A 27586-nucleotide genomic window follows, 5' to 3' on the forward strand; every position below is an offset into this window, starting at 1 on the left:
TTTCTTAGCTCTAAATCCTCTGATTCCCTTTCTCCACGGTGATGGGATCAGGAGGGAGAAAATTACATGTAACAGGTGGAGAGTGTTTGAGGTGATTAGGAGAAAATATATTCCAGACTTGTTGCCTGTAACCCATAGAGTGGAAGAATCTCTGGAGGAATAATTGAGAATTATTTGATTCCTAAATTAACTCCTCTGAAATAGGTGAGACAAAATATTCTGCCATTTTTGCCCCAGGTGGCAGTGCCAGAGATAGGACTTAGATGGGCCCTAAGTCCCAGTGGGAAACGCTTCATAAATGCTCATTGATTGACTGACTGAATGATGGGATGTGTGACATTTAGGAGAAGGGAAAGAAAGGACCAATGAATGGGTCCTGGCCAAGTGGCTAGTTTCCTTCCCCCCCTTCGCCCCTCCCCCTCATCCTGAGGAAGCTGACGCTAATGACTCCCCCAGGAGACTTACTGTTGTGTCTAAGCTAAAAGTCACCTCTCCGGGGAGAAAAGCTTTTCCAGTATTTTAGGAGTGTGTTTATCTGGGCCCACCTGCGGTGCCCAGTTACGGCATAACATAAATATAACAATATTACCCCAGCGAGGAAAGCATCATATTATAGGCTCCCAGGGGCTGTTCTTGAGAGCATGATTAGAAACAGCAGATTACAAGGGCCTGAGGGAAATGCAGACAAACACACAAGATTGTTTTGTGAAGTCCCAGAGGACCAATAAGGACGGGAGAATGGGGTGGGGTTTGGAAAAGACCTGCAGGGACGGAAATAATATTCATCAGTTATAGGTTTAGAACTGCAAGAGACCCAAGTGTGTTCAGCTTTCCTCATTTTACAGAGAAGGAAACTGAGACCCAAGTGTCAAAGTGGCTGGAAAACCAGCAAAGTCTTACATGGCGGAGCCTCTGGTGCGGACCTCCAACTCCAGGACTTGAGTCACAGAAGTCCCTAAGGCAGGAATTCAGTGATTAAGGAGAAGTCAGTATTGTTTAGTGGAAATCCAGGCACTGGGGATTTGGATTAAGAAGAATCTTATTAAAATCCTGCTTCCTAATTGAGTGACCTTGGGCAAGTCACTTAACTTCTCTTTTATAAAATGAGGGGGATTGGATTTCCAGAGTCCCTTCTAGCTTTAAAAGTCTGATTCTTCCCATCCCCTTTCTGTACCACCTCAGCTCTACTTAGACCTTTGACTCATAGTCTTTTTTTTTTTTAGGGGCAATGGGGGTTAAGTGACTTGCCCAGGGTCACACAGCTAGTAAGTGTCAAGTGTCTGAGGCTGGCCTTGAACTCAGGTCCTTCCGAATCCAGGGCCAGCGCCACCCAGCCACCCAGCCACCCAGCCACCCGACTCATAGTCTTTTAAAGCCAAAAGGAATCTGATATCCCCAGCTGTTCCAACTTTCTCAATTTACAAATGGGGAAATTGAGGTCCAGAGCAGGGATTGCACAGCTAGCAAGTGGGAAGAGGACGGAACTGAACTCTGGGTCTTCTGAGGACCTGAGTTCAAAATTTACCTCTGATGCTTACTATCATTTTTTTTTACCTCTCTGAGCCTCCGAATTTCTTATTTGTAAAGTAGGGGTGGGTGGGGTTGGATTAGATAGCTTCTGAGGTCCTTTTCACGTCTAGATCTATGATCCAATGACCCTCAGATCCAATATCCTTTCCTCTCACTAGGCTGCCTCCTCCTCTGGTCGAGCAGATCAAATCCGGAGTCTCTGGCTCATTCCTGTTTTGTGCAGGAATAAGGTCCTCTCCCAACCTGGACTAACCTTTCCCCCTCCCCTCTTTTTTCCATCATGTGACTTTAATTCTTTGTCCAAAACCACCTCCTTGGTGATAGGTGCTAAGTGTTGTGCAGACAACTGTGTCCTGCCTTGCAGAGATTTGTTGTTGTTGTTCAGTCGTTTTTCAGTTGCGACTCTTTGTGACCCCGTTCGGGGTTTTCTTGTCAGAGATCCTGGAATGGTTTGCCATTTCCTTCTCCAATTCATTTGACAAATGAGGCAACTGAGGCAAAGAGGGTGAAGTGACTTGTCCAGGGTCAAACAGCTAATAAGTGTCTGAGGCCAGATTTGAATTTAGGAAGATGACTGATACTCCCTGTCTGATCCCCCTCCTTGACCTTTTCTTTCTTAGAACTGATATATCCATATTGTGTAACACTCTTCCCAACTTGTTTGAATTCCTCCATGTGTGCTTTCTGGGTTTTTGCCAGTTTGTGTTCAGCGCCACCCCCACCCCCACTGCCACCCCCCACCCCCACCCCCAGGCTGTGAGCTCATGGGTAAGAAAGGACTCTCTTTGGAAGCTCCCTGCCAGGACAAGAGTATGGATTTGCATGAGATCAACTAATGGAGTTCACTGACAGACTGTCAGTGAATGAGAGGTAAGGGAAGAAGCTGCTAGGAAATAAGCCGGAGCAGGAAGGGAGAGGGTGACTCACATGGGGCAAAGATGCTAAGTTTGCCTCTGGAGCTTTTTTTTTTTTTTAAAGATTATTCCTGATATCTTTGGTTTTTATATCACCTTCATTTCTCAGTCTATCCTTCTCTTCCAGGAAAGCCATCCCTTAAAAAAAGACTAGGTTTGACATTTAACACAATGTTCCACACCCAGTCTCTGGCCTCTGCAAAGAAGGGAGGGAGGGAGACACATTTTCTTAGCTTGGTCATGATAATTTCTCTCTATTCAGTTTTGATTTTATTCCTGTTCTTTCCATTTACATTGTTGTAGTCATGCTATTGGGGCATCTAGGTGTCACAATGTATAGAGCACTGGGCTTGGAATCAGGCAGACTCATCTTCCTGAGTTCAGATCTGTCCTCAGATACTGACTAGCTGTGTGACCCTGGGCAAATCACTTCACCCTCTTTGCCTCAGTTTCCTCAACTATGAAATGAGCTGGAGAAGGAAATGGCAACCCACTCTAGTATCCTTGCCAAGAAAATCCCAAATAGGGTCACAAAGAGTCAGACACAACTGAAAAATGACTGAACAAAAACAAACAACAGTCATCTTATATATTGCGTGTTCTGCTTACTTCACTTTGCATCAGTGTATATGTTTCTGAGTCTTCCTTGTATTCTTTTTTTTTTTTTTTTAGTGAGGCAATTGGGATTAAGTGACTTGCCCAGGGTCACACAGCTAGTAAGTGTTAAGTGTCTGATGCTGGATTTGAACTCAGGTCCTCCTGAATCCAGGGCCGGTGCTTTATCCACTGTGCCACCTAGCTGCCCCCTTCCTTGTATTCTTTATCTTCATTGTTTCTTTCAGTGCAGGCGTATTCTGTTACGTCCACACACAACAATTTGTTTAACCATTTTCCAATTTGGGAGATCTACTTGGTTTCTAGTTCTTTGCTACTAAACAAAGTGCTGCTAAATTTTTTTTTTTGGTGTATTTATAGGACCTTTCTTTCTAATTATTGAACTCCTCGGGGCATATTCCTAGCAGTGGGATGTCTGGGTCAAAGTATATGGACATTTTAGTCATTTAGCATAATTTCAAAATTCTTCCCGGAATGATTGGACCAACTTACAGTTCCACTAGTAATTTATTAGTGTTACTGCCTTCTGAAGCTGTTTTTTAAAAAATTAATATGAACTTGACAAGCAATAATGCACATGAACATTTCTATAGAGAGAGAACAGAAAAAGAGGATTGTGTATGAAACCAAGAATCTATATTAAAGGTTTTAAAAAGTATATATTAAATTTAACATGATGTGACCAGCATTGCCTTGCATCCCCTTCTGAACTTTTATTTCTCTTCTGTATATTTTAAAATCTTAAACACTTTTGGGGGCAGGACATTATTTCTACTCTATTTTGTCATCAAAATTCTACTCCCCAAAGCATAAAAGTCCTGCTTTGTTATTAACAAATAAATATAATCAAGACATGAACAATGAAGCTTTTTTTTTTAAAAAAAGAGAAATCCTCTTCCTTAAGTAGGAAAAATAGCTAGTTTGTATAGCACTTTAGGATTACAAAAATGCATGTAAAATGCATCCCCCCATTTAATACTTGCTTTGACCTTTGAAGTATGAAGGAAAACAATTATATTATCTCTGTTTTACAGAAAACAGAAGCTCAGAGAGGTGGTATGAATTACCCCAGATCACATAGCTATTAAGTAACAGAGTGGCAACAGAGGCAAGTCAGAGATAGGGCTCTTCCCACTGGACCACGCTGTGTTTCTATTTATTTATTTATTTTTTGTGAGGCAGTTATGGTTAAGTGACTTGCCCAGGGTCACACAGTTAGTAAGTATCAAGTGTCTGAGGCTGGATTTGAATTCAGGTCCTCCTGACTCCAGGGCCAGTGCTCTATCCACTGTACTACCTAGCTGCCCCACACACTGTGTTTTTAAGTTAGAAACATTTCAATAGAGTGGGGAGAGCTCTGGTTTGGAATCAGAAAGCCTAATTTCAAACTCTGACTCTGGTATTTAATAGCAGTAAGGGGGCAGCTAGATGGCGCAGTGGTAAAGCGCCGGCCCTGGATTCAGGAGTACCTGAGTTCAAATCCGGCCTCAGACACTTGACACTTACTAGCTGTGTGACCCTGGGCAAGTCACTTAACCCTCATTGCCCTGCAAAAAAAAAATAGCAGTATGACCTTGGGGCAAGTAAGTTACAGAATCAGGGGGTCTCAGATATAGAAGGGACCTCATGGACTCATAGATTTACCCTTTATATCAGCCCATATAGGAAAAGCCAATCTCAGCCCCTCCTATTACAAATGAGGAAACTGGCAAAACCCCAAGATCTTTTTTTAGCTGCTTTCTAGCCCTGCTTCCCCCATATTGTACTTGTGAAGTTAATTTTTAAGCCCACATGTAAGACTTAATAATTATTAAAGTTCATGTTATTAATTCCTAACTTAACCTGTTGGGATTCTTAAGCCATTGAGATGTTTTCAGAGATTCTGAATGACAACCATTCTGTTGACTATCCCTGCCAGCTCTGTGTGGTCTGCAAATGAAATGAGTGTGATGTCTCTCCCTTTATCTAAGACACTAATAAAAATGATAGGCAGCATAGTACCAAGGACAGATCCCTGGGGACTTCAATTAGGGGCCTCCTGACAAGTCAAATTCAACCAACATTGGTAATGCACTTGCTAGATGTATGACTTTTTTTTTTTACTAAGCATAAAGAAAATTATGAAACAGCTCCTGCCCTCAAAAAACTTAAATTCTACTTCAGGGTCATATATAAAAAATATTTGAGGGGAGAGATATCATTAACACCTTGGGGGGGGGAATAAGGGAAGGCTTAATATGAAGTGATGCTTGAGCTGAATGGGGAAGCGATGATCCAGGGAGTCTCAGAGGTAGAGATAAGGAAAGGGAGTATTTCAGGCATGGTAATTCAAGGAATAGAAATAAGAGATGGAGAACCAAGCTTGGAGAATAGAACAGCCTGGGACCTCAAAACCCACCTACGTTGTCTCCTATTATCTCTTCCCTTGTCCTAGTCTCTGAGAAATAGCTGGTTCTTCTTGTCAAAGCCATCCCCTCTTCTTTTACCCTTGATGTCATCCTCTCCATGAGCTTGTAACTTCATCATTCTCTCTCTCTCTCTCTCTCTCTCTCTCTCTCTCTCTCTCTCTCTCTCTCTCTCTCTCTCTCTCTCCCTCCTTCCCCCTCTCTCCCTCTCCCTTTCCCTCCTTCTCTCTCTCATCTGACTTTATTTACTTTCTCCTTCTGTCACAAAAATTCTCAGATCTTACCTATGCTTAAAAAATAACCCTTTCATCTCCTCAAGCCATTGTACTGTATCATCTTATATTTCTTCCACAACCAAACGTTATTATTTAATCAATTAATACATATTTATTTGGTACCTACTATGTGCCAGACACTGGGTATACAAAGACATATTTGAAACAGTCTCTGCATTCAAGGAACTTATATAGGAGATGTGTATATATGATACATAAAAATATGCACAAAATAAATACAAGGAAACATTTTAAGGGGTGTGTGTGGGGGGGAGGGTGATACTAGCAACTGGGATGGTCTGCAAAGGCCTCAAATAAGAGGTGGCATTTGATCTAAGCTTTGAAGGAAGCTAATGAGTCTATGAAGTGGAGATGAGGAGGGAATGAATTTCAGGCTTGGAGCCCTGTGCAAAAGCACAGATTTGATTGACTGTGATGAGTGAGGAACAATGAGAATTCAGTTTGGCTGGACTACAGGGTGCAGTGAAAGAGTATAATGTATAATAATTCTGGAAAAGTAAGTTGTATTCAGGTTGTGAAGGAAATCAGCCCCTCATCACTAACCTTCTATGGAAATATTTTCTACCCTTATTCCCTTCCTACCTCCACACCATATGTAGCAGCTTTAATTAAGAAATGTACAAATTAGAAAAGGTGGGTGGGTGTTGGTATGTCATGTCAGCAAAAAACCCTCGGTTTGCTGAATTGTAGAGTATATAAAGAGGAATGATATATAATAAGGCTAGAAATTTAGGTTACAGTATGATTGTAAGGTCTCTAAATACCAAATAAAGAGATTGTATTTTATCCTATAGAGAACAGGGAGGTACTGAAGCTTACTGAGTAGGTGGGTGTCACAGTCAGACCAAATGTCACCTTGGCAGTTATGTGGAGAATGAATTGGAGAAAGGGGAGACTTGAGGCAAGAGACCAATTAGAAGGCTATAGTCATAACATAGTGATGCTAGTCAAAAGTAGGGTTGTAGGGGCAGCTAGGTGGTGCAGTGGATAAAGCACCAGCCCTGGAATCAGGAGGACCTGAGTTCAAATCTGACCCCAGACGCTTGACACTTACTAGCTGTGTGACCCCGAGCAAGTCACTTAACCCCCATTGCCCTGCAAAAACAAAAGTAGGGTTGTAGCTGTGGGAACAGAGACAAGAGAATGGATGCAAGAGATGGCAGGGAAGTCGAATTGACAAGATTTGGCAACTGACTAGTTACATAAGGAGTAGAGGACGATTCTGAGGTTGTGAACCTCTGGGACTGGAAGGATTGTTGGTACTCTTGACACAAGTTTGGAAGAGTGGGTTTTGTGGGGAAAGATACTGAATTCTGTTTTGTATATGTTGTGTTTAAGATGCCTTCAGAATATCCAGATGGAAATGTCCAATATGTGTGTAGGTGGTGATTTAGGACCAGAGATCAGGAGAGGGACAATAAAAAAACCCATCTCTTACCACCTCCATTTCTTCACCTCCCATTCATTTTTTTTTTTAGTAAGGCAATTGGGGTTAAGTGACTTGCCCAGGGTCACACAGCTAGTAAGTGTTAAGTGTCTGAGGCCGGATTTGAACTCAGGTACTCCTGAATCCAGAGCCGGTGCTCTATCCACTGCGCCATCTAGCTGCCCGCTCCCATTCATTTTTAAAAAACAAAAAACAAAAACAAATTTATTTATACATTAATGTTGAGGGCTGGACTAGAGTTTAAGGAAAAAGGAAAACAGTATGCTACAGTCCTGTACTGAAGAGAGAAGACAGGTTATGAGGAAGGTGAAAAGATGCACACACACACATACACATATGAACAAGATGAAGGGAAGATAGGCTGGGCAGCTGGGGTCAGGCCTCCTGGCTAGTCACCTGCTTCATGTAGGTTTCCAGCAGGCACTTTTTAAAGGCTGTGGGGTTTGTCCAAAGTTCAGCAGCATGTGTGTTCAATGGGTTGTCAATGTTGCGTTCTCCCAGAAGGCTCTGGATAGATAATAGAATGGTCCTGACATCATATTGAGCTGATCACTTGTCCTTGAGGATGTCCAAACAGATATTGCCTTGGGTATCCACATTAGGATGGTAACAAGGTGTGACAAATTTCACAGTGGGAGCATTATATGGGTAGCCACTGGGGAACTCCAGGGAGAGCTTGTACCTCAGGTCTTCATATACTGTCCCAGCAGCCCCATGGATGGTCCCAACCCATTTGAAGAGATTGTCAGACTCTGGGAAGGCAGAAATTCCTTTGTCTCTAGACATCATTAGGGTCATCAATTCCTGCTTTAACCTCTTGCCCACAGATCTGCTGACCGTGGACCATGGGGGACCAGAGATAAAGCAAGAGAAACTCCCACTCGGCAACTGCCCCATTCACTTCTTAAACCCCTGCAGTCTGGCTTCAGACTTTACTATTTAACTGAAATTACTGTTCCCAAGGTTAGAAATGATCTCTCAGTTGCTCAGAGTGATGGTCTTTTCTAGGTCTTCATTCTACTTGATGTTTCTACAGCTTTTCCCAATGTCAATCAACCATCCTTCTTGGACTCTTCTCCTTGGCTTTAATGATAGCCCTCTTTCCTAGTTTTTCTGCTTACCTAATTGCTCCTTCCAGGAGGGTGTGTACAATGTCATCTCCAGTATTATCCCACCAGAAGTGAGTATCCTGTCTCTGCCTCTGCCTTTTTCTCTCCTCTCTGTACAGTCTCTATCCACAATCTCTTCAGTTTGCATGGCTTTATTGATCTACGCAAGTAACTCATAAATGTATATATGTAACCATAATCTTTTTTCTGCATTTCAGTCCAGTATCATCAACTATCTGCCAGACAGCTCCATTGATGTCCCATTGATATCTCAAACTCAGTATTTCCAAAAGGAAATTAATTCATCATCTTTCCCACTAAATCCATTCTCCTTTAAAATCTCTTTATACATTCTTGGCTTGCACTCTAGCCTTGGTGTGCTGTCTTGGTGGTGGAGCTACCTCTCATTCTAGATAGCTTCGACATATCATGGATTTGAAAAATGCCAGGTGGACTCCAATTGAGAAGGAGATAGCAGCCCAGTGCAGAGAAGGGAACAAAGATGATTTTTAAATAAATGAATTGCATTTCTATGTGCATAGAAAAGCAGAGAAAATTAAAAAAATAAAATCTCTTTATATATGCTAAGGTCACCACCATCCATGCTCACCAACCTTATAAATTCCTTGAGAGCAAGGATCATTTTGTTTTTGTCTTTTTATCCTTAACATAGCACAGTGCTGGCACATAGGAGATATTTTAAAAATGCTTGTTGATCAATTGACTATTCCCTCTTCTAAGCTATCCATATCTAATCAGTTGCCAAGTCTTATGAATTCTTCCACATCAACTTTTTCATTCATCCCCTTCTCTTTGATCATAAGACTGCTATTGGAATTCAAACTCTCATCACCTCTCAGATGGACTCTTGTAGTGGTCTCCTAATTTTTTTCTCATTTTTAGTCTTTCTTCTCTCCAATGCATCACAGAATCCAAATTAATATAGGCTTGACTATGTCACTCTTCTGCTTAAAAATATTTCGTGGTAGGGGCAGCTAGGTGGTACAGTGGATATAGCACCAGCCCTAGATTCAGGAGGACCTGAGTTCAAATCTGGCCTCAGACACTTAACATTTAACTAGCTGTGTAACCCTGGGCAAGTAACTTAACCCCAATTGCCTCACCCCCCCCTCCAAAAAAAAGGAAAAATATTCAGTGGTTCACTGTTGCCTTTAGAATAAAATACAAGCACCTCAGTCTGCCATTTAAAGCCTTCCACAATCTGGCTTCAACCTATCTTTCCAGACTTAATTCATATCATTCCTCTTCTTGTACTCTATATTCAAACGTGCTATGAAACCATCAGCGCTATTCTTTGAGTGCTGTCAGTGAAGCATTTTCAAAGCCACCTAATTGTGCTAGCCCTGACTTTGGAGTTTTTCCCAGACCCCAGTGAGGCAAACTTCTCTCCACCTCTGTTTCTTCATAATTTTGGAGCAATGATGCTCATAAGCAAAAGCTCCAAGGTTTACCAAGCACTTTATATACATTACATCTGTTTTAATATGTGCACTACTGAACTTACTGGACTGTTGTGAAAAAAGTGCTTTATAAACCTTAAGCTGCTGCCAATATGTGAGTTGTTATTCTTTGTTTGTTAAACATCTGGGACACAGTGGCTGGCACATGGTTGGTAGCTGAAGGGTTGGATAGGAGCTTCTGTAGCATTTTCATTTATAATTGAGGGTAGCAATTCTGGATTTAGGGAGAGGAGAGGATATAGGGTCTAAAATTCAAGAATAGAGTTTAGATGCAATCAAGAAAAACATTTTTTAAACTTTTGGTGGTGAGGAATATATTGGTTACAGGGAAGGGAAGCAATATCCATTCCGATAGGTCACTGATGAGTCCCAGGGCCAAGGGACATATGCAAAAATTGATAGTATCATAGTATTTCTCATTGGAAGAGACCTTGGGGATCATATTGCCAATTTGATGGATGAAGCAACAGAGGTAAAAAAAAGAGAGAGAGAGACCACTAACTCAAGTTCACACAAGTATTAAAGATAACTCATATTTTTGAGTCACTTTAAAGTGTGCAAAGCCATTTCCCTCACAACAGGTGAGTATAAATGTTATTGCCCCTGTTTTACAAGCTCTGAGAGGTTGTGACTTACCCAGGACCATATAAGTAGTAAATAGCACAAACAAAAACTGAACGCAGGAGTCACAACTCCTGTGACTCCAAGAGTTCTTTGCGCTAAAGTAGGGGCGAAGGGATCAGACCATTCTCTACACTTCCTTCCTCTTGTTCCCTCACATTCTCCAAATATAGGCTCAGGCCCTTCTCTGCCTCCCACCAGCAAAGGACATGGCTTGGGTTTGAACTCATTTCTCCAAGATTCAAAGTAAGAATGTGCAAGAGGAAAATCCAGCCTGACAAGTAGAATGAAGGAGAGTGGAGGCTAGACCCACCAAGGCTGCCATAGAGGGGTTTGGAGGTACGGGTTAGGGGTAAACCACAATTAGTTGGCATAATGGAAATACATCAGACTAGGAATCAGAAAAGCTGGCACCTCATCCTATATCTGCCATCTATTAGCTACATGACATGGGCAAATCATTAACTTCCTTGGGCTTTGGCTCCTCAACTGTCAGAGGACGGAAGGTTACTTTCCCTGTCTTCCTGAAAGGTTTGGTGTGAAAACTGGATGAGGTAATGCATTCAAAAGCACTTTGTAAGGCATTGCAAGCTGTCAGTGGTTATTAGCATCATTATTAAAGCCCAGCTGGACCATCACATCACTTGGGCTTCCCACAGAGCTTGGGGCTCCAGAGTGGGAACAAGGTGTGTGTGTAAGGCACTTTGCCCAGAAATTCCATAATAAGGTTCCTCCACCTTCTTTACTGGGACACCATGGGACATTAAAGAGATATTATTATTTGTCCTGATATTCTGAGTCTGGCTAGTGGCTTCTTTGCCAATATTTGACCAGGAGACACATGGGTACAGGAGCAGAGAGAAAAGTAGCATGACCTGTATGTGTGTATATATGGTGTTGGAGATTGCAGATAGACAGATGACACATGTTTTCCCCCTTGGGTCCTAGGAAGGTCATAAATGTGTTACTTTTAAAAAAAAAAGGTTAAAGAACTCTTCTCTAGGAGCAGCTAGGTGGCACAGTGGGTAGAGCACTAGCCCTGGAGTCAGGAGTACCTGAGTTCAAATCCGGCCTCAGACACTTAAAACTTACTAGCTGTGTGACCCTGGGCAAGTCACTTAACCCCAATTGCCTCACAAAAAACAAACAAACAAACAAAAAAAACCCTCTTCTCTGAAGGTGGTAGATGTGAACGTTTTTTGAAGAATATGAAGGACTATGCCATTATAAGTGGCATATCATTATCATCAATATCTCATCAACATCATCAGTGATAGCAGTGGTGGTGGTAGTATTCTATGGTCTTCTTGTTGCTGTTTAGTCGTTTTCAATTATGTCCAACTCTCTGTGACTTCATTTGGGTTTTCTTTGCAGAGATACTAGAGCAATTTGCCATTTCTTTCTCTAGATCATTTTATAGATGAGAAAACTGAGGCAAACTGGGTTAAGTGACTTGCCCAGATAGCTAATAAGTGTCGGAGGCTGGATTTGAATTCTTGAAGGTGCATCTTCCTGACTTCAGGCCCGGCACTCTATCCATCCACCTCTAAAATGTCAATTCTCTTCTCATTCAGCATCTCTTCTGTGAGAGATGCTATACTACGGGGAAGGGGTGGGTGGGTAACATTTACAAGAAGTCAAGAAATGATTCCTGACCTTAGTAAGCTCAGAATTTGGTGGGAGAGAGACAGATGCTATCCTCCGGGAGCTCTGACTCTGATTTTATAAAAAGGTATATTTTGAACACTATATCCCCTTGAACTTAAAGTCATCCTCCCCAATCCAAAATGGAATGGAGTATTAAAGAGATGATTTGTAGGCACTTATGACAAGGGTGATCACAAGGGACTACCATGGATGGGCTAATGCCAGAACAAAGCCATGTTGGAATAAATAACATGATTCGATTCTTTGGCATGGTTGCTTACTAGACTGGCAAATCAGGGAGATAAGGGGCACATAGTCCCTTTGGATTCAAGGGAGGAATTTGATGTCTCTTTTTTGTTTTTTTGTTTTTTTTGTGAGGCAGTTGGGGTTAAGTGACTTGCCTAGGGTCACACAGCTAGTAAGTGTAAAGTGTCTGAGGCTGGATTTGAACTCAGGTACTCCTGACTCCAGGGCCAGTGCTCTATTGACTGTGCCACCTAGCTGCCCCTTGATGTCTCTTAATGATGTCTTTGTGGACAAGATGCAATGATATTTAGAACTGAGTAGCTGGAATTAGGAGCAGCCAGGTGGCATAGAGGATAGAGTGTTGGGTTTGGAGTCAGGAAAGTTCATTTCCCTGAGTTCAAATCTGGCCTCACATGCTTACTAGCTGTATGACCTTGAGTAATCACTTAACCCGGTTTACCCCAGTTCCTCATCTGAAAATTAATCTGGAGAAGGAAATGGCAAACTACTCCATTATCTCTGTCAAGAAAAGCCCAAGTGGTGCTATGAAGAATTGGACATGACTGAACAACCAACTGGAATTAGCATGGTGACTGAGATCAGCTAAGACAATCACTAGAAAGCCTCAGAATTAGGAGAGACCTCAGAGGCCATCTTATCTAACTTGTACCTGAGGAGGAGTCCCCTATGTAACATCTCTGACTTCCTGAGGAAACTCATTCTGCCTTTAGACGTGTCCATTGAGTTTAAATCAAAGCTCTGCTTCTTACTTCCTGTGTGACTCTGGGCAAATCACTTAACCTCTCTGCTCTGAATTTCTTCCTCTGAAGAATAAAGAGATTGAACTGGATGACCTCTGGGGCCCACCCAACTCTCAGTCTTTAAACCCTGAACTGAAACCATTAGGAAGCTTTCCCCAGTATTGAGCTGAAATTAGCTTCTGTTCAACACTTGCCTCTTGTTCCTCACTCTGCCCTCTGGGGTCAAGAAAAAGAAATTAATTCCTTTCCAAAGTGATGGCCTTTCAGACAATGGAAGTTGTCTATCACATGGGTACCTTTCTCTTCTCTAAGGGAAACATCCTTAGTTTCTTTAATCAATTCATATAGCATGAGTGCCATCAACATCCTGGCCACCCTCCTGTGAATGCACTCCAGCATGTTGATGTCCCTTCTGAAATGTGGTTCCTAAAAATACACTATACACACAGACAGACATATATGTGTATACACACATACATACACACACATACATGTGTGACTATATGTATACACACATAGCAACTAGTTGGCACAGTGGATAGAGTGCTGGGCCTGGAGTTAGGAGGACCTGAGTTCAAATATGACCTCAGATCCTGGGCAAGTCACTTAACTCTGTTTGCTTCAGTCCTCATATGTAAAATGAACTGGAGAAGGAAATGGCAAAGCACTCCAGTATCTTTGCCAAGAAAATCCCCAATCAGGTCACAAAGAGTCAGACATGACCGAAAAATAACAACAAATATATGTGTACATACATTCATATCTATATATACATAGTAAAAATGCAGAAATATGTTTAATGTGATTACACATATATAACCTATATCAGATTTCTTTCCATCTTGGGGAGGAGGGAGGGAAGGGAGGGCGGGAGAAAAATTTGGAACTAAAAATCCTATGAAAACAAATGTTAAAAACTATCCTTATATGTAACTGGAAAATAATAAAATATATGCATAGTATATATAATATAAATATATGATATACATTCATATATATATATATATTTATATACATACTATATACATACATATATGTATATATCTATTCTGACCATAGAAAAATGCAGTGTAACCACAACCTTCCTTTTTGCGAATATTATACTTCTCACTGTAGTCTATAATTGAATAAGGGTTTTTTTTGGCTCCTATTTCATACTATTGAGCTTGCAATTCACTAAGACCTCCAGATCTCTTTCATATGGCTTGCTCTCTAGCCATGTTTCCCCTATGTTGTACTTATAAAGCTGATTTTTTGAATGCAAGTGTAGGACTTTATATTTATGCCCATTAAATTTAATCTTATTAGATTTGACACAATATTCTGTCCTGTCATGACATACTGCTCAGTGTGGATGAAGTGATACCTGATGATAGAGATGAGGCTGTATAGCACAACACTTATTTTACTTCGGTTTCCTTTGTCATGGAGGATGATCTTTGCAATGGAAAGGAGAGAACATGTGTGGCTAGAACATTGATTTAGAAGGAACCTTGAAAACCATCTAGTCCAACTGCCACATTTTACAGATGAGGAAACTGAGTCCAAGAGAGGTTAAGTGATTTGCCCAAGGTTACCCAAGTAGTGATAAAGGTAGGATTTGAGCCCGGGTCTCTCTGCCCAAATCCAGGGCTCTTCCCACTGTGCCATTCTTGTGGGTTAATAAATAGGAAAGTGCATGTGACTGTTCTTGATGAGTTCAAGTCACCAGGGCCAGGTGAATTACATCCCAAAGTAGTGAAGGAAATGGAAGGTGTTATTGCTGAACCAACAAAAGTGAGTTTTGAAAAAAATCATAGAGAATAGAAGAAGTGACATGGGATGGAAGAAGGGCAAATATCCTGATTTTCAAAACAAAACAAAAAAGGAAAAGAATGAAGTCTGTGTGACTAGGATAAAGTTGTTAAGTCAGATGCTCATCAGATTCATAGCCGATGAGCATTAGGGACAAACAGCTAACACATTAGGTAACAAAGCCAAGATTTTTAAAAATATCTGGATGGGCCAGAACCAATGCTCTGAATTGAATAAGAGTAAACAAGTTGTTTTTTGAATTGAAATTTAATAGAGATAAATGTAAAGTTTTACACTTAGGTTTAAAAAAATCAGCTTAATAAGTACACAGTGGGGAGGTTAAATAACCATTTCCATTAAAGGGATTTTGAAGTTTTATTGACCTATAAACGCAGTATGTCAACAGCATGAAATAGCAATGGAAATAACCAATGCAGACTTTTGTTGTTGCTGTTGTTGTTGGGGGAGGGCAGATCTTTGGCAGGGTACTGATTTCTTGGAGTACAAACTTGCCCTACCTGTACAGAGCAGCAATTCTTCTCTATCTGTAGTCTTAGAAAGAAGGGAGGGGATAAACATTTCCATAGCATCTACTGTGTGCCAGGCACTTTGCTAAGCACTTAACAAATATTATCTTATTTGATCCTCATTGCAGGCCTGGGAGGTAGGTGAAGTTATCACTCCTATCTTACAGTTGAGGAAAATGAGGCCAATAGAGTTGAAGGGACTTGCCTGGGGATCACACAGCTAGTAAGTATCCGAGGCCAGACTGAGAGAGCCGCCAGAGGCTATTCAGAAGCCTTGCCCAGGGCCTCATGGGGTCATTGAGGTGGCACAGTGGTTAGAGCTTGGGGTTTGAAGTCGGGAAGACTCTTATACCCAGGCATAGCACCTAGCATATAGTAGATATTTAATGCTTGTTGACTGTCCCAGAAAAGCTGATGGAAAATGTGGACCTTTCAGGTGGGGACTGCTTCATTTGTGTATGTTTTTAGTGCCTAGAGCAGTGCCTGGCACAAAGTAGGCACTTAATGGGTTGACTGATTGATGGGTATGTTAGGGAGAGAAGGACTCGTCTGTCATCATCCAGACCTTCAGGCCTCACCTGGTTTCCTGTAGGCAGCAGGACCCATGGCCCAGACTCGTCTGCACGACTGCCTCAATCACATGTGCTAAGGAATCTAAATTGGGAGGTGTTGCCAACACCATGACAACAGAAATAATACCAGCCAGGCCCATGAGGGTGAGAACAGCGGGCAGAGGAAATGAGGGAAGAGAGCTTAACAAGGGCTGAGGATGGAGTGTAGGACTCTGAGCTGGCTTCTGGGCCAGGGGATCAAGGGCACGGGCAAGGGTTAAGGCAGAGAGAGGCCCAGAGGAAAGGGATCCTGAGAAAGTGATGCTATGTCAGGGACTCTGGAACATTTTGCTTTAATTCCTTCCCAGTCAGACAGGCCTGTTCAAAGGCCTGATTCTGAGTCAAGATTCCAGAGTTCGGTTGGCAATTGACTCCCCCCCCCTTTTTTTTTGTGAAGCAATTGGGGTTAAGTGACTTGCCCAGGGTCACACAGCTAGTAATTGTCAAGTGTCTGAGACTGGGTTTGAACTCAGGTCCTCCTGAATCCAGGGCCAGTGCTCTATCCACTGTGCCACCTAGCTGCCCCAGCAATTGACTTTTGAACTTGCTATGTGTCCTTAGACACTATCATCTCCCTCTCTGGACCTCAGTTCCCTTCCTTTCCCAACAAGTTAGAGGATACATTCAATTTTGATTTCCTTTATGTCTGCTGGGTGCCCAGTGTTGTTCTGGGTACAGGGAAGCCTCGGAGAGAATGAGACATTATTGCTGAAGCTGGTGGATAGAATGCTGAGCATGGAGTCAGGAAGACCAGAGTTCAAATCCCACCTCAGACTCTTACTGGGCATGATCCTTGGTTTGCCTCTGTTTCCTCAACTGTAAAGGGAGGATAATAATAGTACTTACCTTCTAGTATTGATGTAAGGATCAAATGAGTTAATATTTGTAAAAGCCCATAACACAGTGTCAGGCATAATATATACGTATACATATGCATACATATACATGGAGCAGTTAAGTGGTGCAATAGATAAATCACTGGCCCTGGATTCAGGAGGATATGAGTTCAAATTTCATCTCAGACATTTACTAGCTATGTGACCCTGGGCAAGTCACTTAACCCCAGTCAACTTAAAAATTCGGGGCCATCTCCAGTCATCCTGATGTATGTCTTGCCACTGGACCCAGATGGCTCTGGAGGAGAGAGTGAGGTTGGTGACCTTGCATAGCCCTGCTTCACTTAAATCCAATTCACTGCAAGTCATGACATCACCTCAATGTCACGGTCCTCTTTGATAATGAAGGACAAACAACAACATATTCAAGAAAATAATGGGATTTGGCAGATACTCAAAGGCCCACCTGGAGATTAATCTAAACTGATCGAATTAAGTGAGAGTGATTTACTTTGCTGATTAGTCTACTTCAGTTAATTAGATTGTAAGCATAACTGGCTAGCCCTTAAAAAGGTATTGTTCTCAGAAGCTCAGGACTTTGAACTCAGCATGAAACCACCTTCAAATCCAGTGAACCGATGGATTTGGATGATGCTAACCAATCAGCTTGAAGCAGTGTGTTGTGAAGTTGTGGTTGAAGTAGGCTCATGGTGGAGGACTTGAGGAAGAACCTCACCAGGCTGGAACTCTAGGTTAGATAGGCCTCTTCTTAATTTTCTGAACTCCACGTGAATACCTGGTATGCTTTAATAAATGCTTAATGCCCAAAGACTGGTGCTAAAGCTTCTAATTTAAGGCAACCATTCATTAGATTTTTTAGACATCACAGTTAGATTTTAAATATCACAGCTGGGGACCACGAACTCCCCTCAAACTGAGTGCGGAAGCTTTTTATAGGTCCGGAGCAGAGGCGGTCCTTACACACTGCTTCAAGCTGATTGGTTAGCATCATCCAAATCCATCGGTTCACTGGACTTGAAGGTGGTTTCATGTTGAGTTCAAAGTCCTTAGCTTCTGAGAACAATACCTTCTAAGGGCTAGCCAGGTGTGCTTACAATCTAATTAACTTGAAGCAGACTAATCAGCAAAGTCAATCACTCTCACTTAATTCAATCAGTTTAGATTTATCTCCAGGTGGGCCTTTGAGTATCTGTCAAATCCCATTATTTTCTCACAATATACATGTATTATATACTGCATAAAAGCTAGCTGCTTCTTCATCTATTTCTCCTCCTCCTCCTCCTCCTCCCCCCCCCCCCAAACAATTCATTGGCCATTTGAATGCTAGTACCCGATAACCTGGTTTAATTTGGAGTCTGAGGACCAAGATTAGAAATTTGGCTCAGCCATTGAATGGCTATGTGACCTTGAGCAATAAACCTCAAATTCCTCATTGGCTAAACTAAGGATAATCTCTTATGTCCCTCTTAGCTTTAAACCCTCTGATCCCATGAATTAGGGACTAAGATGATGATGATGTGTGCAATCAATTGTGAAACTATGTGACATAAGCTAGGAATGCTGTAGAAAGTCAGAGGAAGGGGTGTTATGGGGGGGGGGCCTGCTGTAGTGGGGGAAGACTTTATGGAAAAGGAGAATATGGGACTGGAGTTGGGAGGCTTGAAGCTGGCCCCTTGTTAATTATCGTGGACTGAGGAAAGTGAGAGGTGGTGGGAATGTATTCAACAGGATTAAACGCAGACAGATTCTCTCAGTGTGGATCTCCAGGTGCCCTGTCCTTCTGGTGCTGTCTTGATCTTCTCTCTTTCTTGTGTCTTGTGCTTCCTGGCCCTGGGGCAGAGGGAAGTGAAGAACCCTCACTGATTGGGGGTTACAGACTCAGGTCCCTCATTGATTGGGAGGGCAGTGATTGTTGGGGAGGGGCTGGGAATCAATAGGTTTTAGAACAGAAAGGGTTCTTAGAAGCCATCTACTACCAGCCAGTAGGACTGACTACTTTCAATTCTTTTTTTTTTTTAATTTTGGTGAGGCAATGGGGGTTAAGTGACTTGCCCAGGGTCACACAGCTAGTAAGTGTCAAGGGTCTGAGGCCAGATTCGAACTCAGGTCCTTCTGAATACAGGGCTGGTGCTCTATCCACTGCACTACCTAGCTGCCCCTACTTTCAATTCTTTCATTTTCTAGATGAGGAAAAAGGGACCCACAGAGTTTAAGTGACTTAGGTTGACACAGCTAGTAAATGTAGGAGGTGAGATTCAGACTGAGTTCTTCCTGACTCTAAGGCCAGCATTCTATCCACATTTCCCTCCTGTTCAGAGTCCCTACTTACAGAGAGACAGTCCAGAGCTGCCACTGATAAATGAGCTGACCTCTCTGTCCATCATTAGCACCACCACCATTCCAAAGTCCCCCCTGGTCCCCAGGCATTAGTGCGGCTCATTGCTTATTTTCATGCGAGGTGACTGAGATGCATGCTTAGCTGATTTCTCAGCTGGCTCCATCCCCCTCCAGAGCCCATAATGCCGGCTGGCATCATTTCTTTTTTCCAGATCAGGGCCCTGCCCTTTGAAGTTTTCGTGAATGGTGGATGGAAAAAAGAGTTTTGATTAAATAAGCTCTTCTCCCCATTCCCTCCTCCCTCCTGATGATCCCTCCCCAGGGTCAGGCCAGATGCGAGGGATTTAGACAGGCTCTGCCCAAGTAGGAGAAAGCAGTTGGAACTGAGTTTATTGATCATCTCTCAGAGAAAATGCCTTCCCCAGCCCTGGCACAGAGGCCCTGCCAGCTGCCACAAGCTGTTCTGGGTTTGGTTTTTTTTTTTTTCAGTCTCAAAGAAAAGGGCCAGGGCCAACTTTCTACTGCAGGGGATGGGGACCAGCTGTTCACCATCTCCACTGAGCTCCAGGCATGAGGAAATGGCTTAGAATCACAGCAAGATGGATTAAAGTTAGACTTCTGGAATAACCCAGCCTGATTTTGAGACATCGGGGCTGGCTGATCCAAGTGCAGCTGGGGTGGAATCCATATCCAAGGGATTCTGTGACAGAAATCATTAAGGAAAAGATCTCAGGCAGGAAAGGGGCTGGTGTCGTAAGCCTTGAAAGCAGCTCAGCTCCTCCTGGGGTTGTGGTCATGGAAAGAGCATTGGTATTAGACCTGGTTTCCAGTCCTGCCTGTGATCCATGATCACTACGTCATCCCTGTGCAAGTTCGTGGAACCCCCTGAACTTCTGTGGTTTGACCTGCAAAATGGAGAGAATACTTTCCCTGAAGCATTTGTGAGGGAAATGCTTTATTTAAATCTTAATGAGCTTTATAAATGTGAGCTAGAATTATTCTCCTCCATTTATATAACCAAGGCTGGCTTCATTCAGCTGCTGGGCTGGCTGCCCCCAATCTGTACCTGGATGCCCTGTTTCTTCTCCTTAGTATACCCAGGGCACCAGGGCAGAGGTTAGAGTTTCCAGAAAGGACTTTTCTTTTTTCTTTTGGTGAGGCAATTGGGGTTAAGTGACTTGCCTAGGGTCACACAGCTAGTAAGTGCAAAGTGTCTGAGGTCAGATTTGAACTCTGGTCCTCCTGACTCCATGGCTGATGCTCTATCCACTACACCACCCAGCTGCCCCAGAAAGGACTTTTCTAAAGGGAAAGAAGGTAAAATAAGCCAGGCTGACAGAGCCCAGGATTGCTGGGTTGGTGCACAGGAATCTCATCCTAAAATGCTGCTGCTATCACCACCGAAATAACCCCCAATCCCACCCCACCCATCCCCTCCTCTGTACTTCCCATACTGCACACACCCCATGACAGTGAATACACTCCCTTCACGTCCCCCCTCACTTCCTTCCATGAGATCTGCTCCCTCCCTCTCTCACCTTCCTTTCCATCACCACCACCATTACTAACTATTACTTCTAGAGCACCTTTTTTTTTTTTTTAAGTGAGGCAATTGGGGTTAAGTGACTTGCCCAGGGTCACACAGCTAGTAAGTGTTAAGTGTCTGAGGTCGGATTTGAACTCAGGTACTCCTGACTTCAGGGCCGGTGCTTAATCTACTGCGCCACCTAGCCGCCCCTAGAGCACCTTTTGCAGAGTTTTTTTCTAATCATAGAGAGAAGCATAGCTTCTGTGACTACCTAACCCCATTCTGATGTCAGGGCCTGGATTTATCACAGAATGACATGATATAGTGGAAAGAATGTTCATCTGGTCAAAAGGCTTGTGTTCAAATCCTGAAGGTCACTTATTTATTTGTGTGACCTGGGACAAATTGCTTAACCTCTCTGGGCCTCACTTTCCTCTTCTGTAAAGGGATGGGGTTGCACTTGATGGTTTTTGAGTTCCTCCAATTCTGATAGGTCTATGATCCCGTGACTGGGCTGCTACCAGAGAAACCCCTACAGGTGCACCTCGGCAGTCATGTCCAAATCAGAATTTCTTTCTGTTTTCAGCAGGTGCTTCCTAAGAACTTATGGGTTCAGTGCTTAAAGGCACCAGGAGTTCTAAAAATTAGCAAGGCTCTACCCACCAGCAGTCAGGAAAAGGACTGGCTGATCATAGGGCATGACTGCAGGTGTTGGCTGAGGGAAATTCTGTTGGAAAGCAGAGGATGGACAAGATGACCTGAGTCTTTTGGGGCTGCCTATTTGTTTTCCCTTTTAAGTGACAGTTGAGAGAATAGAAGGCATGCTAGGTGAAGTGTAGTATACATCAAGTCTGTGTGTGTGTACATGTGTGCATATTTGTATATATGTGGTTGTCCATTTTGGACACAGGTATCCCACCCATGGTCAGTAGGGCTAGTTACCTCCCAGGGTAAGTCATTGTCAGACTGAAGTACTTTACCCTAGTCCCCTCACTCCCAACAAGGAATATTGGTTTTAGAGTTAGGGGACCTGGGTTTCACACCCAATTCTGCCACCTCTATGGCTTTGGGTAAACCACTGAGCCTCAGTTTCTTCATCTGTAAGATAAGTCTAGACTGTCCCCAGGTGAGGGGGCAAGGGGTCTTTAAGGTGTCTCCCAACACCTTTAAAATGTCTGACCTTGAGGGCAGCTAGGTGGCACAGTGGATAAAGCATCGGCCCTGGATTCAGGAGGACCTGAATTCAAATATGACCTCAGACACTTGATACTTACTAGCTGTGTGACCCTGGGCAAGTCACTTAACCCTCATTTCCCTGCAAAAATAAATAAATTAAATGTCTGACCCTGTATCCCAACTCCTCTCCAGAGCAGAGTATCATGGGGGTTCGAAGATTCTTCTTTGGGCTGGCATGCCATCTGGGGACTTGGTACTGGGGCTGGCATGCTGAAGGAAGCTGGCACCTGGATGGGGCTTGGCAGCTGCCTTGTTCTAAATGCTGCATCTCAGCGTGGAGTTGTGAGGAAATCAAGTGAGTAACGACTGAAGCACAGAATTGAAAAACAATATCAATGTGGGATTGTGAAGAAGGGCTGGGAAACTGCAGGGACTGTAATGGTGATGGGATTATTATTATTGATGACAGTAGGTATGTCCCAGGTGCCAGGAGGGAGCCTTGGAAAGAGGAAAGGATAGGGATGAATTGTAAGGGGAGGAGAAGAAGGAAGGAAACTAGTCTTGACTCCTTGTCTACTGTCAGCCTCAGCTTGGTGCAGCTGGGTGACACAGTGGACAGAGCACTGGCCCTGGAGTCAGGAGCACCAGAGTTCAAATCTCACCTCAGACACTTACTAGCTGTGTGACCCTGGGCAAGTCACTTAACCCAACTGCCTTCAAACCAAATCAAACTAAATCAAAAGCAAACAAAACATCTGGGCTTCATCCTGATGTATATATTGCCACTGGACCCATATGGTTCTGGAGGAGAGAGTGAGGTTGGTGCAAGTCATGACATCACCCTGATGTCATGGTCCTCTTTAAGAACGAGGGACACAAAACCCTCAGATTCATCCTCATATCCTCAGTTCTGGCCCCATTATTCATTCAACAAGTTTTTATTGAACATCATCAAAGGCTTACACAGGTTTACAAAATTCTTCACTCCTTTCAGCCCTGTGAGTCAGTGTTTATATGTATATCTACTTTTTAAAATTGACATTTTACACATGAGGAAACTGAGGCATATAAAGGAAAAATGACTTGCCCGAGGTGGTAGAGCTAGGATTTGAATCCAAGTCTTCTGAACCTAAGTCCAGTGTTTTTTCTTTTATCGTTGTTATTACATTATTTCAGTTGACTCTTTGTGACCCCGTTTTGAGGTTTTCTTGGCAGAGATACTGTGGTAGTTTGCCATTTCCTTCTCCAGCTCATTTTGCAGATGAGGAAACTGAGGTAGACAGGGTGAGGTGACTTGCCCAGGGTCATACAACTAGGAAGTGTCTGAGACCAGATTTGAATCCAGGTCTTCCTGACCCCAGTCCCATCACTCTATCCACTGTGCCACCTAGCTGTTTTTCTACTATGCCATAACTTGTGAGACAGCCCGTTCCATCTGGGGCTAGCTCTCCTTATTAGGGAAAGTAGTCTTTTCTAAAAGCTTCTATCTGCCTTCATAGCATCGTAAGCTTTAGGGTTGAAAAGGACCCGAGAAGTCGGCTGGAATGCGGCGTTCCTATCATTAGCTAGTCAGAAAAGGAGCTAAGTTTAGTCTAGCCTGACCTGACCTGTGCTCAATGTAGAGGCAGAGTATAAAACACAGTCCTGGTTGTTAATGAATCTTATATAGCCACAGAATCAGAGACTCCAAGACTGTTACATGTTGGAGCTAAAAGGAGCCGTTCAGGAGCCATGTTTGATGATCTAGCCCCGTCATTTCATATGTCTATACATATACATGTATATGTGTGTGTTATATTTTTGAGGAAATTGAGAAAAGTAACTTGGCTAAAGTCACAAAGCTGGTAAACGGGGCCTGGGGCTAAAATCCACATCTTCTGACCTAAGCCCATTACTTTTCATCATTAGCCCATCTGCCTTTCCAGTAGGTGCCTTTGTTTCCCCCACTCTCAGTACCCCTTCCCTGATATGTAGAAAAGTGAAAGAATGCTGGTAGGCTTGGCCTAATATCCTATCTTTTCCAGGGTTATGATTTACTACTTTCATTAGAGACAGTTAGGTGGGACAGTGGTTGGAGCATTGGCCCTGACATCAGGAAGATCTGAGTTTGGGTTCTGCTGTGTGACCATGGCAAGTCCCTTAATTGCCATTTGACTCAGTATCCTTAGTGTTCTTGTGAGGATAAAATGAAATGACATTTATAAAGTGCTTTGCAAATCTTAAAATGTTAGTAGTAGGCTTGATAATCATAGTTGTTCACATTTATTTAACACTTTACAGGTACGGTGTATATGTATTATTTCATAGTCATTCTGTGAGGTTTGTTGGGTCAAGTATCATCCTGACTTTATAGATAAGGAAGCTGGGACTCAAAAAATGTGTATGATTGACCTAGAATAACACAGATAGTAAATCATGTTAGCATTTGATCTCAGGTCTTCTCCATCTGAATCCAGTGATCTTTTCAGATCCAGACTGACTCTTTTATCCATGGTATATTCCTGGTTCCCTTAGGTCTACTGTGATATCGAATTCAGGGAATGAAGATTTATATGTGCGGTGTTTACTACCCACGTACAATGTGTATATACATGTGGGTTGTCTAAATATGCTTCACAGGAGGCATTAAGAGATATGATTTGAGCTCTGAACTGTCCCTCTCCAAGGAAGATTTTAATTGTGCCTTAAAGAGAGCAGGAGGAGGGGGGAGGGAGGGGAGGGAGGGAGAAAAATTTGAAATCTTACATAAACAAATGTTGAAAACTATCTTTACATGTAACTGGAAAAAAATAAAATACTTTTATCAAGAGAGAGAGAGACACAGAGAGAGAGAGACAGAGACAGAGACAGAGACAGAGACAGAGACAGAGAGCGCGCGAGCAAGCAGGAGGAGCCAGGAGGTAGACCTTTTTGTTATCTAGTCTCAGAGAGAGAGGACTAGGATTATGTTTACCTGACCCCCCCCCTCCAAATCTTGCTGGTCTAGGAACTTGTTCAGAATTAAAAGCCAGCAGCTTCCCTGGTCTCTGTGTCTTAAAATGGGGGTAGTAAACCATGTTAGGACTTGATCCCAGGTCTTCTCCATCTGCATCCAGTGATCTTTTCAGATCCAGATTGTATCTCTTTACCCACAGTGTATTCCTGGTCCCCTTCTGCTACTGAATTAGCTTACTTGCCAGTTTGACTCCTTCCTAATATATGCTAGTTGCACGAAATACCATCGTAAATAGTGAATATTGAGTAAGCCTGTTGATATAAGGAGAGAACAAACACAGATCAGAGACATATTAGAATATGCAAAAAATTACAGTAAATGAGTTCATTAGATGAGAGCAGGATGAATATTGCTTAACCAAGAGAGAGGCCTCAATTAGACCCAAGTTGAAATTATCCAAAGTCTCTAGGGAGGCAAGCTGGAAATCAGAAGCATGTTGAGGCTTTGGCTTCCCCGACACATCTGCAAGAGTTTTTCTTTTTCTTTTCCCTGGAGTTGATCCTGAATATAATCTGGAATCATATATGTTTCTCTCAAAGAAGAAATGAAAAAAAGTCTCTCTTTTCCCAAAGCTCTTGCACCAACTCTGCTCCTCACATAGGCAAGAACAGAATCAAGAACAGCATTCTGTCTTCTACTTACTTAGGTTAGTCTCGTGCAAAATGATCTAAGCTTGACTGAAAATCTGGGTTACCTATAGAATTAGAGCTGGAAGGGATCTTAGAAAGCATCTACTCCAACCCCTCATTTTATAGATGAGGAGCTGAGGTCCAGAGAAGTTGATTTGTCCAAGGAAACAAAGGTTGTAAACAATGGAGTGTGATTCAAACTCAGATCTTGGGACTTTAAATGCATTGACCATGCTGCCTCATTTTAGAATTGGCATAAAACCAGTTAAATCGGGGTGGGGAGGCGGGGAAGGGTTATACCTGCTGAAAAATAAACTCAAATTTTAGAATCCATTCGAAAACCAAATAGAAATAACTTTCAATTGATTCATTGTTTGGACTTATCTATCTTATCTGTCAATCTGTGTGTCCTAATTGGAAATCTCGATTTTTTTGGCAGCTATGTGGTCCAGTGGATAGAATGCTGGACTTGGAATCAGGAAGACCTGAATTCCAATCCTGCCTCATATACTTACTAGCTGTATGACCTTGGGCAAGTCCCTTAACCTCTGTTTGTTTTCCCTAACTGTAAAATGGGGATAATAATAGCACCTTCTTCCCAGGGTTGTTGTGAGCATGACATAGTATTGGTAATAGTACAGTGCCTGTACAAGGCACGATATAAATACTAGCTGCTATTGTTGTTGTTGTTTTTATTATTATTATTATTATTATTATCATTATTAAATACTGCCCTTATAGAAGGCACAGTAGGAAAATAATGGACATGGGAAGTCCCTCTCCTTGGTAGATATGGCCAACATGGTCTAATTGGAAGAGCACTGGATTTGTAATAATATATCATGATTATAGAAAGGTACCTTATATGAAAGGTACCTTGAAGGTCATCAAGTCTAACTCCCTCATTTTATGGAGACAAATCACTCAACCTCTTGGGGCTTCAGTTTCCTACTCTGTAAAATGTGGGGTTTGGATTAGGTTCCTTCTAGGATCCATTGCAGCTGTATATCTTACGAACCATCAATAGATTATATAATCACAGTGAATACAATTATATTCTAAAAGCAAAGAGAAATGAATTTTGAATTATCCTCACATCCCTTTCCCCTACTTATTAATTCCCTATTTTTCCTATTTAAAAATATTTGATTGTTACCTTTTATTTATACATAGCAACAATTTCAGTATCCCTTCTTTTTCCCCTCCCAGACAGCCATCCCATATAAAAATTTTTTTTAAGAAAAAGAAAAAGGAGAGGGGGAAAAAATCAACAAAAATACCAATGCACCTGAAAAGTCTGAAAATATGTGCATTGTTCCATACCAGTGGGTCTCCCACTTTGACAGAAGGATGGGACGAATATGCTACTATTTTTAAAAGAAATTTTTTTTAGTCAACAAAAATCCTGCTTTTCTTTCTACTTCTACCCCACCCCCCCACTTATTAAGAGAGAAAAACAAAACCCCTGCTACAAATATGTATAGTCAAGAAAAAACAGCTTCTTCATTGCCTATGTCCAATCTTCACTCTTGAATCTGTCACCTTTCTGTCAGAAGGTACATAGCATGTTTCATCATGAGTCCTTTGAAACTGTATTTGGTCATGGCATCAGTAAGAATTCTTAAGTCTTTCAAAGTTGTTTGTCTTACCGTGTTGTTGTTACTGTATAAATTGTATAAATTCTCCTGGTTTTGTTCATTTCACTCTGAATTAGTTCATAGAAGTCTTCATCTTCTATAAAAATTCTTTCTGAGAGAGAAAAGAAGATGAAAACTTTCTTCCTGCCCTGAAAGAGTTTATAGTCTAATAGAAAGAGTAGAAATGCACTCAAATAATTGTAAGACAAGGCAGGATATGGTAAGTGTGTAAAAAGCATAGTGAGTTCAGATGAGAGCGAGAGCGAGAGCGAGAGAGAGAGAAATAATTGCTGGCTAGAAGAAGACAGAATCTCAGAGTTGAAAAAGGTGTAGATACCATGTGGTTCAAATTGCGCATGTAAAGAAATCCATTCCACAACTTCCCCAGCAAGTGATCGACAGGCTTCACTTGAAGACCTCCAA

General features: G+C 42.3%; 1 protein-coding gene and 1 pseudogene across 2 annotated transcripts in view; one reads left to right on the top strand and one right to left on the bottom strand.

The window, feature by feature from the left end:
- The window catches only part of ADORA1 (adenosine A1 receptor), a 61687-nt gene that overhangs the window by 13823 nt on the left and 20278 nt on the right, over positions 1 to 27586 (top strand). The window lies entirely within an intron of this gene.
- Positions 7583 to 8026, bottom strand: LOC122753387 (annotated as a pseudogene).

The sequence above is a fragment of the Dromiciops gliroides genome, chromosome 4 (genome assembly GCF_019393635.1).
Source record: "Dromiciops gliroides isolate mDroGli1 chromosome 4, mDroGli1.pri, whole genome shotgun sequence".
NCBI lineage: Eukaryota > Metazoa > Chordata > Mammalia > Microbiotheria > Microbiotheriidae > Dromiciops > Dromiciops gliroides.